This window comes from Petromyzon marinus, chromosome 61, assembly GCF_048934315.1.
Source record: "Petromyzon marinus isolate PM22_M1 ecotype Great Lakes invasive population chromosome 61, UKy_Petmar_22M1.pri1.0, whole genome shotgun sequence".
Classification (NCBI taxonomy): Eukaryota; Metazoa; Chordata; class Hyperoartia; order Petromyzontiformes; family Petromyzontidae; genus Petromyzon; species Petromyzon marinus.
The window spans coordinates 4,060,552-4,076,880 of NC_133727.1; the positions used below are offsets into that span (position 1 = coordinate 4,060,552).

At 54.8% G+C, this 16,329-nt stretch overlaps 1 protein-coding gene across 3 annotated transcripts in view; it reads left to right on the forward strand.

The window, feature by feature from the left end:
• The first annotated feature begins 307 nt into the window (after positions 1–307).
• LOC116937942 (uncharacterized) overlaps positions 308–16,329 on the forward strand; it is a 276,405-nt gene continuing 260,383 nt past the window's right edge. For all 3 annotated transcript variants that reach the window (XM_076053470.1, XM_076053469.1, XM_076053471.1), the window contains exon 1: positions 308–1,132. The gene's annotated coding sequence lies outside the window, so the exon portion shown is untranslated. The remainder of the gene's footprint in view (positions 1,133–16,329) is intronic.

Sequence of the window (16,329 nt, forward strand, 5' to 3'; positions counted from 1 at the left end):
GTGTGTGTGTGGGGGGGTAGGAGTGTGTGTGTGTGTGGGGGGGTAGGAGTGTGTGTGTGTGTGGGGGGGTAGGAGAGAGTGTGTGTGTGGGGGGGGGGTAGGAGTGTGTGTGTGGGGGGGAGGGGGGTAGGAGAGAGTGTGAGTGTGTGTGGGGGGTAGGGGTGTGTGTGTGGGGGGGGGGTAGGAGAGAGTGTGAGTGTGCGAGAGAGAGCGTGAGGAGGAGGGGAGTTGCAGGAGGAGGAGGAGGAAGAAGAGAGGGAGGAGGAGGAGGAAGAGGGAGGGAGGGAGGAAGAGGGAGGGAGGGAGGGAGAGACGGAGACAGGACAACGGCTACCGCGTCTCATTTGTATTCCGGGCCGCGGGAGCCGCGAAGCTCTGCGCCGAGCCTTGGAGGGCGAAGAAGGAGAAGGGACGCGACTCCCCGTGCGTCCTGGAGCTGACCGATAATCCGAGCGGCGCGTGCGGTGTTAGTAGGAGGAGGAAGGTGGAGGGAGGTGGAGGAAGGAGGTGGAGGCGACTGCGGTACTGAACTCACTCCCCCCCCCCCCCCCCCCCCTTTGAGGGTGAGATCGAGGGGAGCTCTCGCCGCGAGGAGCGTGTTAAGACGTTCACCTGGAGCCTCACACCTGCTTGGAGGTGGAGTGGTGGTGGTGGTGGTGGGTGGAGAAGAGACGCGCGCGCTCTCTCTACTCTCCACTCTATTTTCACCGGGATCCCACACTCGGATCGTGGCGCCTCTCTTGAAGCGCGTTGCTCCGGCCGGCTGCTGTTCCTTTGCCGATTGCTGTTCCACCTCCTCATCCTCCTCGTCGTCGTCGTCGTCCTCCTCCTCCCCGTGATCATCAGCTGGCTGTTGCCACCTACCCCCCCACCCCCCGGCTGCCTCCTCCTGCTCCTCCTCATCCGCGGGACCCGGCATCGAACACCACCCCCCCCCTCCCCTCACTGCGCCACGGTGGATTCTGTACGGCCAGCGGCCCCTTTGGATGTTTACGCTGGGGGCTGAGAGGGGCTGAGAGGGGCTGAGGGGGGCTGAGAGGGGCTGAGGGGGGCTGAGGGGGGCTGAGGGGGGCTGAGGGGGGCTGCGGCGGCGGTGGTGGTGGCGACGGCGGCTGCGGAGCGGACTGCGCAGGTGAGAGGAAGGGAGAGAGTGCGGGGAGAGAGTGCGGGGAGTGCGGGGAGTGTGGAGAGTGTGGGGAGAGAGTGCGGGGAGAGAGTGCGGGGAGAGACAAGGAGAGAGTGTGGGGAGAGTGCGGGGAGAGACGAGGAGTGTGCAGAGTGCGGGGAGAGAGTGCGGGGAGAGAGTGCGGGGAGAGACGAGGAGAGAGTGCGGGGTGAGACGAGGAGTGTGGAGAGTGCGGGGTGAGACGAGGAGAGAGTGCGGGGAGCGAGTGCGGGGAGAGACGAGGAGAGACGAAGAGTGTGGAGAGTGCGGGGAGAGAGTGCGGGGAGAGAGTGCGGGGAGAGAGTGCGGGGAGAGAGTGCGGGGAGAGAGTGCGGGGAGAGAGTGCGGGGAGAGAGTGCGGGGAGAGAGTGCGGGGAGAGAGTGCGGGGAGAGAGTGCGGGGAGAGAGTGCGGGGAGAGAGTGCGGGGAGAGAGTGCGGGGAGAGAGTGCGGGGAGAGAGTGCGGGGAGAGAGTGCAGGGAGAGAGTGCGGGGAGAGAGTGCAGGGAGAGAGTGCGGGGAGAGACGAGGAGAGAGTGCGGGGAGAGAGTGCGGGGTGAGACGAGGGAAAGTGACGCGAGATGAGCGTTGGAGGGCAGATGAGGGTTTGAGATTAGAGGCGGTGAAGAGAGAGGAGGTGATGAGAGATGAGGAGATTCTAGAGATGATGATGAGAGGGAGGTGATGGAGAGGTGCGAGATTGTGACGAGGAGGCAGGTTCCGAGGTGAGACGAGAGGTAGAGTGAGATTAGACGAGGTGAGGCGATGTCAAGTCAGACGACGCAAGGTGAGAGGTGACATCTGAGGTAACGAAGTAACTAATTTTTTTAAATTTTATTTTACCCGGTAAAGGCCCCGCTGGGCAACTATATAGCTTCTTTTTTTTAGAAACGATCTGGTTATCACAAATGACGAAGTGGACTTCATCATCATCATCATCACCACCACGTAGAAATGTATTATCAGCAGTCAAACACTCTGAACGCAGAGACCCATAGAGATGAATATAGACCCATAGACCATGTGAAAATGTAACGATTTTTATTTACCAAGTAAAGGCCCCATTTTTTTTGTCAGAAGCGACTTTGACCATCACTAAATAATCGCTCAACGAAGTGGTTTATGAACAACAACAACATCATCATCATCACCAACGTGGAAATATTTCGCAGCAGACAAATACTCCGAACGCATAGCGACCCATAGAGACGCACAGAGATTCACACGGAGATTAATCGATGCGAATTGTTAAAAATAACATTAGAGCCATTTTTGATTTAAAGCTTTCGTGACTGCAGGGATTCATATTTGTGTTTCTTTCGCTAAAAGTCACCGCGTAGAAGGGAAACAATAAAATAATATATTTTAAAATTATTTTATTGTTTCCCTTCTACGTGACTTTACCGAAAGAACCAAGAATATCAGAGCCATTGCTTGCCGATCCACTGCTGGATGAGGCTCTCCACAAGACGTGTGGGTGTTGGTGGTGAGGGTTTTTGTTTGACCATACTTCACCACGCGGGTCCGATGCGGGTTGTTAAAGACGGAGGGAGCAGAGATTTTGGACATCTTTGTTAAAAACAAAAACAAAAGGAGCTTGATAGCTCATCGGATTCTTTCTAGTGTAAATATATATTTCTGATTGTAATAGTGCGTGATGTAAGTACGATGTGAAGGTAAAATGCGCGGGAGATTCGTGGTGAGGCAAAGACGAGGTGAGGAGGAGACGAGGTGAGGCAGAGAGACGAGGTGAGGCAGAGAGACGAGGTGAGGTAAAGACGAGGTGAGGCAGAGAGACGCGGTGAGGAGGAGACGAGGTGAGGCAAAGAGACGAGGTGAGGCAGAGAGACGAGGTGAGGCAGAGAGACGAGGTGAGGTAAAGACGAGGTGAAGACGAGAGATGAGGTGAGGCAAAGACGAGGTGAGGAGGAGACGAGGTGAGGCAGAGAGACGAGGTGAGGTAAAGACGAGGTGAGGGAGAGAGACGAGGTGAGGAGGAGACGAGGTGAGGAGGAGACGAGGTGAGGAGGAGACGAGGTGAGGCAGAGAGACGAGGTGAGGCAGAGAGACGAGGTGAGGCAGAGAGACGAGGTGAGGAGATGAGGTGAGGAGGAGACGAGGTTGGGGAGCAGAGACGATGTGAGGAGAGGTGAGAGACAAGGTGAGGAGAAAAGAGGTAATGCGAATCAAATAAGAAACGGTGTGAGATTCAATGTGAGGTGAATATTATTCGAGGGAAGATGATGTGGGGAGAGTAGATGAGGTGATATAGATGAGGAGATACGAGATGAGGTGAACGGGGAGATGAAAGACTTGGTGAGGAGGTGAGAGACGTGGTGAGGAGGAGGGAGTGAGAGACGTGGTGGTGAGGAGGTGAGAGACGTGGTGAGGAGGAGGTGAGCGACGTGGTGAGGAGGTGAGAGACGTGGTGAGGAGGAGGTGAGAGACGTGGTGAGGAGGAGGATTACGACGTGGTGAGGAGGAGGTGGGAGACGTGGTGAGGAGGAGGTGAGCGACGTGGTGAGGAAGAGGAGAGAGACGTGGTGGTGAGGAGGTGAGAGTCGTGGTGGTGGTGGTGAGGAGGAGGTGAGAGACGTGGTGAGGAGGAGGTGAGCGACGTGGTGAGGAAGAGGAGAGAGACGTGGTGGTGAGGAGGTGAGAGACGTGGTGGTGGTGGTGGTGAGGAGGAGGTGAGAGACGTGGTGGTGGTGGTGAGGAGGAGGTGAGAGACGTGATGGTGATGGTGAGGAGGTGAGAGACGTGGTGGTGATGGTGAGGAGGAGGAGGTGAGAGACGTGGTGGTGGTGAGGAGGAGGAGGTGAGAGACGTGGTGGTGATGGTGAGGAGGTGAGAGACGTGGTGGTGATGGTGAAGAGGTGAGAGACGTGGTGGTGGTGGTGGTGAGGAGGAGGTGAGATACGTGGTGAGGAAGAGGTGAGAGACGTGGTGATGAGGAGGAGGTGAGAGACGTGGTAGTGGTGAGGAGTAGGTGAGAGACGTGGTGGTGGTGAGGAGTAGGTGAGAGACGTGGTGATGAGGTGAGAGACGTGGTGGTGATGGTGAGGAGGTGAGAGACGTGGTGGTGGTGAGGAGGAGGTGAGAGACGTGGTGAGGAGGAGGTGAGAGACGTGGTGATGAGGTGAGAGACGTGGTGATGAGGTGAGAGACGTGGTGGTAGTGAGGAGGAGTAGGGAGAGTCACGCACTGCAGGTGCCGTGGCACGAGTGGACAATTTTCCCGCGCTGCGTCTCTACCGTGAGGAGAGAGCGAGCGGACCCGTGGTGTGAGGCAAAAAATATAATAATTATACAATAAAACGATGATGTGTTAATAATAACAATGATGATGATGATTTAGTTAAATGTGAGGAGAAGGCAGGGAGCATAGACGTTTCGAGCGATGGCCCTTCTCCATAGCACATGGAGAGCCATTGCCCGAAACGTCGCCTATTATGTGTATTTTTCTGAATCGTGAGGAGAGCTTTTATGGTGAGAATTTTTTTAAAAAAAAAAATCTATAATAGGCGAAGATTCGGGCCAATGGTCTTCATGCTGTGGAGCAGGGCCATTGCCCGAAACGTCGCCTATTGTATACTCGTTCCCCCCGTGTAGCCTTAACAGACTGTTGGGGGCAAGTGCTGTTAGCGAACAGCACCTCGTGGCGATGTTTACTAAACACCGCACCAGGTACTAATTTGAGGCTGAGTCGACCTAGGGGAGGCCCAGGACCGGTTCAGACAATGTCACCGGTGGTGTTGGTCGTGAGCGGGAATCTAAATCGGGTCGCTGGGTTCGTAGCGCAGCGTAGCGCTAACCGCTCCACTACCGCACGTACACAGACACACACACACACAGGCACACACACACAGAGACACACACACAGGCACACACACACAGAGACACACACAGACATACACACACACACAGAGACACACACACACAGGCACACACACACAGAGACACACACACAGACATACACACACAGACACAGAGACACACACACAGACATACACACACACAGACATACACACACAAACATACATACATACAGACATACACACAGATACAGAGACGCACACAGACACACACAGACATACACACACAGACATACACACAGACATACACACATACACAGAGACACACACACAGACATACACACAGACACAGAGACACACACACAGACATACACACACAGACATACATACAGACATACACACAGACATATACACAGACATACACACACAGACACAGAGACACACACAGACACAGAGACACACACACACACAGACACACACACAGACACAGACATACACACACAGACATACACACACAGACATACACACAGACACAGAGACACATACACACACAGACATACACACAGACACACACACACAGAGACATACACACACAGACATACACACAGACACAGAGACACACACAGACATAAACACACACAGAGACACACACACAGACACACATAGACATACACACACAGACATACACACACAGACATACATACACAGACATACACACATACACACAAAGATAAACAAAGATAAAGATCCCCCATATAGCCTTAACAGACTGTAGGGGCAAGTGCTGTTAGCGAGCACCTAGACATACACACAGACACAGAGACACACACACAGACATACACAACAACAACCGCCATTCACCATTAAGTGGCGGTGACGTCACCACGACGCTTGTGCCAGGCTATGTGCACCTTGAGGCCACGTGAAGTGTCGAACGCCCGCTGGCAGAAGGTCACGGGGCAGACCCAGGTGCCACGGGTCGACTGACTGAGATTACTGAGATGACTGACTAATGCACCACCTGTGCCCCCTACTGTGCCAACTTCCTGTGCTTTATCCACCCGGCGCTCCGCTCGTTGTTGTGAGCGTCGCTCCTCCGCCCTCCGTTGTTGTTGGAGGGCGACTGCCTCCAACTGCCCAGTAGCGTCCTTCACGAGCCTCCTCCACAGAGGCCGATCTTGACACCGCTGGTACCGGTCATCGGCAAGTCCACTCAGCTCCACGTCTTCCTGTACCATATCACTCCATCTCTTCTCTAGCCCGTGCCGCGCCCGTTTAGCTCCCTCGATCCGGCCGAACAAAAGCTGTTTCGGCATACGGTGGCTGGGCATGCGGGCTACATGACCCAGCCAACGCAGCCTTGCCTGCCGGAGGAGCTCACCGATGGGACCGTGCCCAGATCTTTCAAGGATTTGTGAGCTCCTCACACAATCCAGCCTGGTTAAGCCCAGGATGGACGTAGGCAGGCTAGCCTAAATGTTTTTTAACCGGCGATGATGTTCCATTAGGGTGGTCCACGTTTCGCAAGCGTAGAGAAGGGAGGGAATGACCGTGGCTGAGAAGACCTGAAGCTTCCACACAGCGTTATGCAACCGATGAAAAGATTTTGATTTAAAGCTTTCGTGACTGCAGGGATTCATATTATTGGTTCTTTCGGTAAATTCACGTAGACGGGAAAAAATTAAATAAAAATTATTGTTTTATATTTTTATTATTTTATTGTTTCCCTTCTACGTGACTTTACCGAAAACCAAGAATACGATGGAAAGATATTGCCGCTCGACTGATTCGGAGTGAGACCTCTGCTGTTAAACTGGAGCCGGTCATAAGCACACTGCACAGGTATGGGAAACTCTCAACTCTCTCCACAGCTGCCCCATCACCGATTGGGAGTTGTGGTGGTGGAGTGTCCGATGGTACAAAATACCCAAGCAGGTGCTTAGTTTTGGTGGGGCTGATGGTAAGGCCCCATCTCCTAGTGGAACGCTCCAGTCTCAGCAGCAGGGACACAAAGACAAAGATCCCCCATATAGCCTTAACAGACTGCAGGGGCAAGTGCTGTTAGCGAGCAGGGACACACACACACAGGGACACACACACACAGGGACACACACAGACATACACACAGAGATACACACACAGACATACACAGAGAGATACACACACAGGGACACACACACACATGGACACACACACATGGACACACACACACATGGACACACAAACATGGACAAACACACACACACGGACACACGCACACACAGGGACAGACACACAGACACACAGACACAGACACGCGGTGTTGTTACTGACAGGGAACGTGTTGAGTTTTTATTTATTTGTTCTGCACCACTGCGAGCTCCCTCATACACAGCTGCTGGGGAGGGGTAGTGAGCCCCAAGACCGCCTTTGTATCCCCCGGGAAATATCCCTCCCAATCGGATCACCACTCGAACCAAACTCGTCCCATCAACCCACGAAGTTTCCCTAGGAACCGGACTACCCTGTGTAGCGAGGCCGTGCCACTCCTCTATAGTGATACCGTGTCTCTCCTCTATAGTGATACCGTGTCTCTCCTCTATAGTGATACCGTGTCTCTCCTATATAGTGATACCGTGTCTCTCCTCTATAGTGATACCGTGTCTCTCCTATATAGTGATACCGTGTCGCTCCTCTATAGCGATACCGTGTCTCTCCTCTATAGCGATACCGTGTCTCTCCTCTATAGCGATACCGTGTCTCTCCTCTATAGCGATACCGTGTCTCTCCTCTATAGCGATACCGTGTCTCTCCTCTATAGTGAAACCGTGTCTCTCCTCTATAGTGATACCGTGTCTCTCCTCTATAGTGATACCGTGTCTCTCCTCTATAGTGATACCGTGTCTCTCCTCTATAGTGATACCGTGTCTCTCTATAGTGATACCGTGTCTCTCCTCTATAGTGATACCGTGTCTATCCTCTATAGTGATACCGTGTCTCTCCTCTATAGTGATACCGTGTCTCCTCTATAGTGATACCGTGTCTCTCCTCTATAGTGATACCGTCTCTCCTCTATAGTGATACCGTGTCTCTCCTCTATAGTGATACCGTGTCTCTCCTCTATAGTGATAACCTGTCTCTCCTCTATAGTGATACCGTGTCTCTCCTCTATAGTGATACCGTGTCTCTCCTCTATAGTGATACCGTGTCTCTCCTCTATAGTGATACCATGTCTCTCCTCTATAGTGATACCGTGTCTCTCCTCTATAGTGATACCGTGTCTCTCCTCTATAGTGATACCGTGTCTCTCCTCTATAGTGATACCGTGTCTCTCCTCTATAGTGATAACCTGTCTCTCCTCTATAGTGATACCGTGTCTCTCCTCTATAGTGATACCGTGTCTCTCCTCTATAATGATACCGTGTCTCTCCTCTATAGAGATACCGTGTTTCTCCTCTATAGTGATACCGTGTCTCTCCTCTATAGTGATACCGTGTCTCTCCTCTATAGTGATGCCGTGTCTCTCCTCTATAGTGATACCGTGTCTCTCCTATATAGTGATACCGTGTCGCTCCTCTATAGTGATACCGTGTCTCTCCTCTATAGCGATACCGTGTCTCTCCTCTATAGTGATACCGTGTCTCTCCTCTATAGTGAAACCGTGTCTCTCCTCTATAGTGATACCGTGTCTCTCCTCTATAGCGATACCGTGTCTCTCCTCTATAGCGATACCGTGTCTCTCCTCTATAGTGATACCGTGTCTCTCCTCTATAGCGATACCGTGTCTCTCCTCTATAGCGATACCGTGTCTCTCCTCTATAGCGAAACCGTGTCTCTCCTCTATAGTGATGCCGTGTCTCTCCTCTATAGCGATACCGTGTCTCACCTCTATAGTGATACCGTGTCTCTCCTCTATAGTGATACCGTGTCTCTCCTCTATAGTGATACCGTGTCTCTCCTTTATAGTGATACCGTGCCACTCCTTTATAGTGATACCGTGTCTCTCCTCTATAGTGATACCGTGTCTCTCCTCTATAGTGATACCGTGTCTCTCCTCTATAGTGATACCGTGTCTCTCCTCTATAGTGATACCGTGTCTCTCCTCTATAGCGATACCGTGTCTCTCCTCTATAGTGATACCGTGTCTCTCCTCTATAGTGAAACCGTGTCTCTCCTCTATAGTGATACCGTGTCTCTCCTCTATAGTGATACCGTGTCTCTCCTCTATAGTGATACCGTGTCTCTCCTCTATAGCGATACCGTGTCTCTCCTCTATAGTGATACCGTGTCTCTCCTCTATAGTGATACCGTGTCTCTCCTCTATAGTGATACCGTGTCTCTCATCTATAGCGATACCGTGTCTCTCCTCTATAGTGATACCGTGTCTCTCCTCTATAGTGATACCGTGTCTCTCATCTATAGTGATGCCGTGTCTCTCCTTTATAGTGATACCGTGTCTCTCCTCTATAATGATACCGTGTCTCTCCTCTATAGAGATACCGTGTCTCTCCTCTATAGTGATGCCGTGTCTCTCCTCTATAGTGATACCGTGTCTCTCCTATATAGTGATACCGTGTCGCTCCTCTATAGTGATACCGTGTCTCTCCTCTATAGCGATACCGTGTCTCTCCTCTATAGTGATACCGTGTCTCTCCTCTATAGTGAAACCGTGTCTCTCCTCTATAGTGATACCGTGTCTCTCCTCTATAGCGATACCGTGTCTCTCCTCTATAGCGATACCGTGTCTCTCCTCTATAGTGATACCGTGTCTCTCCTCTATAGCGATACCGTGTCTCTCCTCTATAGCGATACCGTGTCTCTCCTCTATAGCGAAACCGTGTCTCTCCTCTATAGTGATGCCGTGTCTCTCCTCTATAGCGATACCGTGTCTCACCTCTATAGTGATACCGTGTCTCTCCTCTATAGTGATACCGTGTCTCTCCTCTATAGTGATACCGTGTCTCTCCTTTATAGTGATACCGTGCCACTCCTTTATAGTGATACCGTGTCTCTCCTCTATAGTGATACCGTGTCTCTCCTCTATAGTGATACCGTGTCTCTCCTCTATAGTGATACCGTGTCTCTCCTCTATAGTGATACCGTGCCACTCCTTTATAGTGATACCGTGTCTCTCCTCTATAGTGATACCGTGTCTCTCCTCTATAGTGATACCGTGTCTCTCCTCTATAGTGATACCGTGTCTCTCCTCTATAGTGATACCGTGTCTCTCCTCTATAGCGATACCGTGTCTCTCCTCTATAGTGATACCGTGTCTCTCCTCTATAGTGATACCGTGTCTCTCCTCTATAGTGATACCGTGTCTCTCCTCTATAGTGATACCATGTCTCTCCTCTATAGTGATACCATGCCTCCTTCACGGACCCCCATCCCCCTCGATCCGAACTCCAAACGATCCCAGCTCCTCCGGATTCCCCACTAATCCCGCCTGGGTCCCCGATGAACATCTCTGTTCGCCTGGGTCCCCGATGAACATCTCTGTTCGCCTGGGTCCCCGATGAACATCTCTGTTCGCCTGGGTCCCCGATGAACATCTCTGTTCGCCTGGGTCCCCGATTAACCCCTCTATTCGCCTGGGTCCCCGATGAACCCCTCTGTTCGCCTGGGTCCTCGATGAACCCCTCTGTTCGCCTGGGTCTCCGATGAACATCTCTGTTCGTCTGGGTCCCCGATTAACACCTCTGTTCGCCTGGGTCCCCGATGAACATCTCTGTTCGCCTGGGTCCCCGATGAACATCTCTGTTCGCCTGGATCCCCGATGAACATCTCTGTTCGCCTGGGTCCCCGATGAACCCCTCTGTTCGCCTGGGTCCCCGATGAACATCTCTGTTCGAGCGAACAGAGGGGGCGGTGAGAGCGTCGTGTGTGTAATGTGTCTCCCCCACTGGAGAGACAAAGGCGGCCGGGCGTGGCTGTTGGCCACCCCCACCCCCTCGTGTGCCACAGTTCCCGGCCTTCATACAGGCGCTGCTACGCGCTCACACCACGTCCTGTTACACACGCTACACAGCGGTGGTGGTGGTGGTCGTGTGGCTGGGAATCTGTGTCCGTGTGATGTTGAAGGTGATTTGTTCGCGTTAGTCGCTTTGCCTCTGCGCCGCCTTGGCAAGCTATCGCATATCCAGGAGGGACAGATTTACTGCGCGATCATTCAACGTTGATGGCTATCGGAGAGCGCTTTCACTCCCGGTGTTCATTCATTAACGCGGTTCATTCATTTTTGCCTGGGGTTGCGGGGTGGGAGTCGTTCGTTCATTCACGCGGTTCGCTCATTCACGCGCGGCCATCAGCGCCTCTTTCATGAGGCGGCTTAGGAAATTGGCTCAACACGGCGAGAGAATAGCGAGCGGGGGGGGTGATGGTGGTGGTGGTGGTGTGTGGGCGAGTGCGTGGGGTTCTGTGTGGGTTGGAGGCATGCCGGTAGAGGGAGGGAGGGAGGGGGAGAGAGGCGGAGGGGTGGATGGAGGAGAGAGGCGGCAGGGAGAGAGGCGGCAGTGGGAAATTCGTGCTCGGTCGCCTCGCACTGCGAGACGCCGCGGAGTGAACACTCACGCACGCTGCAGCAGCAGCAGCACGGAATCCACACTGCTACGGAGAGGGGTGTGCGTGGGCTGGCGGGGGTGTGCGTGGGCTAGCGGGGTGTGTGTGGGTTAGCGGGGGTGTGTGTGGGCTAGTGGGGGTGTGTCTGGGCTAGGGGGGTGTGTGTGGGCTAGGGGGGTGGGTGTGTGGGCTAGGGGGGTGTGTGTGGGCTAGTGGGGGTGTGTCTGGGCTAGGGGTGTGTGTGGGCTAGGGGTGTGTGTGGGCTAGGGGGGGTGTGTCTGGGCTAGGGGTGTGTGTGGGCTAGGGGGGGTGTGTGTGGGCTAGGGGGGTGGGTGTGTGGGCTAGGGGGGTGTGTGTGGGCTAGTGGGGGTGTGTCTGGGCTAGGGGTGTGTGTGGGCTAGGGGTGTGTGTGGGCTAGGGGGGTGTGTCTGGGCTAGGGGTGTGTGTGGGCTAGGGGGGGTGTGTGTGGGCTAGTGGGGGTGTGTCTGGGCTAGGGGTGTGTGTGGGCTAGGGGGGGTGTGTGTGGGTTAGGGGGGGTGTGTGGGCTAGGGGTGTGTGTGGGCTAGGGGGGGGGGGGTGTGGGCTGGGGGGGGCGGTCTTGGCAGCGGTTCGCGGGCGTTGCGCTCGCGACGGAAATTATCTCTCGACCTGTCCTGGGCCTCCCCCCTAGGTCGGCTCGGCCTAAAAAAAACCGCGTAACCTGCTGCGGTGCGCAGTGGAACATCATCGCGCTGGGGAGACAAAGGCGGCCGGGCGCGGTGTTAGCCACAGCACCCCACCGCGTACCGTACTCGCCCCAACATCCTGTTGAAGGCTACGCGGAGGCAACTTTGTCTTTGATGATGGAGTGGCTGTGCAGTGGACGGGGGCCAAGTCAATGGTTGTGCGGTCCAGGGGTCGCCAGTCCAGGGCAACGTCCGCGCTGGACGTCACGCGAACCTCCTAACCCTTGACCCTGCCTCTGAACCACCCCTCCGCCCCCCCCCCCCCCCCTGAAGCAAGAGGGCTGCGAGCCTAACTCCGACTCTGACCCTTAACCCGGTCAAGCGATAGAGCTGCCAGCCTGATTGTAAGCGTTGACCTGCAACACTCCCGCCCCTCGCATCTCACTCCACTCCCCTCTCATCTCACTCCACTCCCCTCATCTCACTCCACTCCCCTCTTATCACACTCCACTCCCCTCTCATCTCACTCCACTCCCCTCCACACACTCTCCTACCTCTCCCCTCCACTCACTCCACTCTCCTCTCATCTCACTCCACTCCCCTCTCATCTCACTCCCCTCTCATCTCACTCCACTCCCCTCCACTCACTCTCCTGCCTCTCCCCTCTCATCTCACTCCACTCCCCTCTCATCTCACTCTCCTGCCTCTCCCCTCTCATCTCACTCCACTCTCCTCCACGCAACTCTCCTACCTCTCCCCTCTCATCTCACTCCACTCCCCTCTCATCTCACTCCACTCTCCTCCACGCAACTCTCCTACCTCTCCCCTCTCATCTCACTCCACTCCCCTCTCATCTCACTCCACTCCCCTCCACGCAACTCTCCTACCTCTCCCCTCTCATCTCACTCTACTCCCCTCCACTCACCCTCCTACCTCTCCCCTCTCATCTCACTCCACTCCCCTCTCATCTCACTCTACTCCCCTCCACTCACCCTCCTACCTCTCCCCTCTCATCTCACTCCACTCCCCTCTCATCTCACTCCACTCTCCTCCACGCAACTCTCCTACCTCTCCCCTCTCATCTCACTCTACTCCCCTCCACACTGAATGTCCAAACCAGTTCTCGCCAGTGAGACATCAACAGTTCACCAGCATTGATTCTCAAGCCAGCCTCACCCTGCTGTTGATGACGACCCGATCTGAGTGCCTGCACCAGTTATTTTCCTGTAAGAGATCGCCAGTTTTTTTTTATTTTTCATTCACCGACGAGCGTCGCGCTGCTGCCCGATGAGACGCTGCGATGTCGAAACGCCGGTCCAAGAATATCGCTCGTCTCGTATTGAAACGAATGCTGCTGAGAACCCACGCGCTCCCAGAATGCCGTGCCGTGGGGGCTGATGGGATACGTGAGACACATTATTTATATATATTTTATGCGGAGAAATTTTCTTTTTTTGGGGCTGAGAAGAGGAGACGTGTCATCTGGCTTTATTTATTGAGTTTATGTTTACAGTTTTATTCCCCGTGCCCGCAGACGATGAAGATTGTCTCAAGTTACGCAGGTTGGCGGTGGTTATAGGCAGTCGTGATAACCTTTTTCAGTGGTTCTTAACCTTGAGCGCAACCCGGCACCCCTTTGGTTCAAAATCGTGAAACATTTATTTATTTAGTTAGTGAATTTTTATTTTTTTATTTTTCTTACAATGTTAACAAATACGTTGTTAGGGTTTGATGAAACAGTGTAAGTTGAAACAATGTAAGTTGTAACTTAATTTGTGTCTCTTTGATTTGCCGCGTGAAAACAAAGCTGGCCACGTCTCGCAACTCCAGGGTGTGCGTGTTAGCAAATGGGGGGGGGGGGGGAATGGGAGGGTGGAATGGGGGGGGGGGGCTGGGAGGAATGGGGGGGGGAATAGGGGGGTGGGAGGAATGGGGGGGAGGGGGGTGTGCTGCGGGGGAGTGAGGGGGGGGGATAATGAGGGAGGGAGGAATGGGGGGGTGGGAGCTGATAGACACTCACTCACTCGTCTCCTCTGAATTAAGCGGCACTTAAGATTCTCTCATAATATCGCCCCCCCTTTCCCCCGTATACCCCTCAGCCCCCCTCCGTCTACCCCCCTCACCACCATTTACCCCCCCCTCACACCCCCGAAGCCTTCTCCCCCCTCCTCCATCTCCTCTTCCTCCACCAAACCCCGAGGCCGCGCTGCGCGAGACGATGATCGGATCGGCCAGCCGCACGCCTCCTGCACCGCGCGACGCTTTGGGAATGAAGTTCAGAATCTGAACGTTTAATTTGCACTCGAGGAATCCGATGAGCTACAAAGCTTTTCTTTGTGTGTCACAGCTGTCCCAGTAAGTTCTACAAGAGGGGCCTAGACCGAGCAGGCGGGAGGGAGTTCTAAAATCTCGCCACCTAAAATCTCTTCACACCTCCTGCTGCTCCGCTATGCGCTCTCGCTGTCTAGCGCGGAGAGATGGAGACCTGGGGAGTGTGGAAGGGGGGTGGACGGCTGTCAATGGCTTGGTGCTTGCGATTGAGTTTTAGGGCTCTTCCCTCCCTCCCTCCCAGCCCCTCCCTCCCTCCCAGCCCCTCCCTCCCTTCCCTTCCCTTCCCCCCAGCCCCTCCCCTTCCCCCAGCCCCTCCCCCCATTCATCCCAGCCACCTCCTTCCCAACTCCTCCTCCCACCAATTCCACTCTCCACCCCCTCCACCTCCTCCGCTGATCTCCGAGTTTTGGCGTTCATCCCCCCCCCCCCGGGGTTTCCTCACAGCCCCCTCCCTCCCAGCCCCCCCCCCCCATTCCTCACAGCCCCCTCCCTCCCAGCCCCCTCCCTCCCAGCCCCCCCCCATTACTCCCAGCCCCCCCTCCCTCCCAGCCCCCCCTCCCTCCCAGCCCCCCCATTCCTCCCAGCCCCCCTCCCTCCCAGCCCCCTCCCCTTCCCTCCCAGCCCCCTCCCAGCCCCCCCCCCATTCCTCCCAGCCCCCCTCCCTCCCAGCCCCCTCCCCCTCCCTCCCAGCCCCCCCTCCCTCCCAGCTCCCTCCCTCTCAGCCCCCCCATTCCTCTCAGCCCTTCTCCCTCCTCCCTTCCCTCCCCCCTCCCTCCCAGCCCCCCCACTCCCCTCTGCCCCTCCCCCACATATCTCCCCCGACATGTTCGACTCTCCGTCTTCGTTGGCGGTGGTTGTGGGGGGGGGGAGAAAGGAGGTCGAGGGGGGGGGGTCGATCAACCCCCCCCCCCTCTTCGCGTTTGGAGCAATCGGCGCTCAACTTGCAACGGGGTCACGCAACCCCGGGGTCAAAACAAAAACACCTCGCACACCGCCACACACATATATATAAATATTAAACCTCCTTGTCACAGCTCTCTCGCTGGTTCAGCAGTTTCCACTGCTGGATTGTTTTTTTTTTCCACCTGAGGACGACCGTTTCTTGTGTCGCGATCGAAACGTCGTGACATATTTTTTTTTAGTATTTTGTATTTTGTTTAAATTTTTTTTTTACCTACGCGACTTTTACTTTCAAGAACCGAAGAGTACACGCACCCAAAACCCCAACGCAGCAGGCTCACCGCAACCCCCTCTCTCTCTCTCTCTGTGTCTCCACAGACTTACAAATCCTCCCTCCCTTCTCGTACAGCAGCAGCAGCAACAACCACAACAACAACAACAGCCACCGCGGTTCACCACTAAAGTGGCGGTGACGTCACCACGGCGCTTGTGCCAGGCTAGGTGCGCTTTGAGGCCCACGTGGTAGTGGGGAAAGCCCCCTCCCCCCACCCCCCCCCCCCCCCCCCCCCTGCTCGCAAGGAGGTCACGGGAACAACAGACCCACAGAGGGCCCACCGATTAGCACCGGTTGTCCACGTACGGTGCGAAATAAGTTCTTCATCCGATACATACAAACAGGGCGACTGTCCCCAACTCCCCGGTAGAGTCCTTCACGAACCTCCTTCAGACCCCCCTCGCTCCCCTCTCTCCTCCCTCGCTCCCCTCTCTCCTCCCCACCTGCCCCCGCTGCCTCCCTCACCGTGGGGGTACGAGACAGGCTGTAACTTCCACGTCGTGGTTTTGTTCCAAGTGCCTCGCTCTCTGCTCAACCCTCTGGGTGGCATCCAATTGAGGGGGACAGCTTCACTCGGGTGCACAT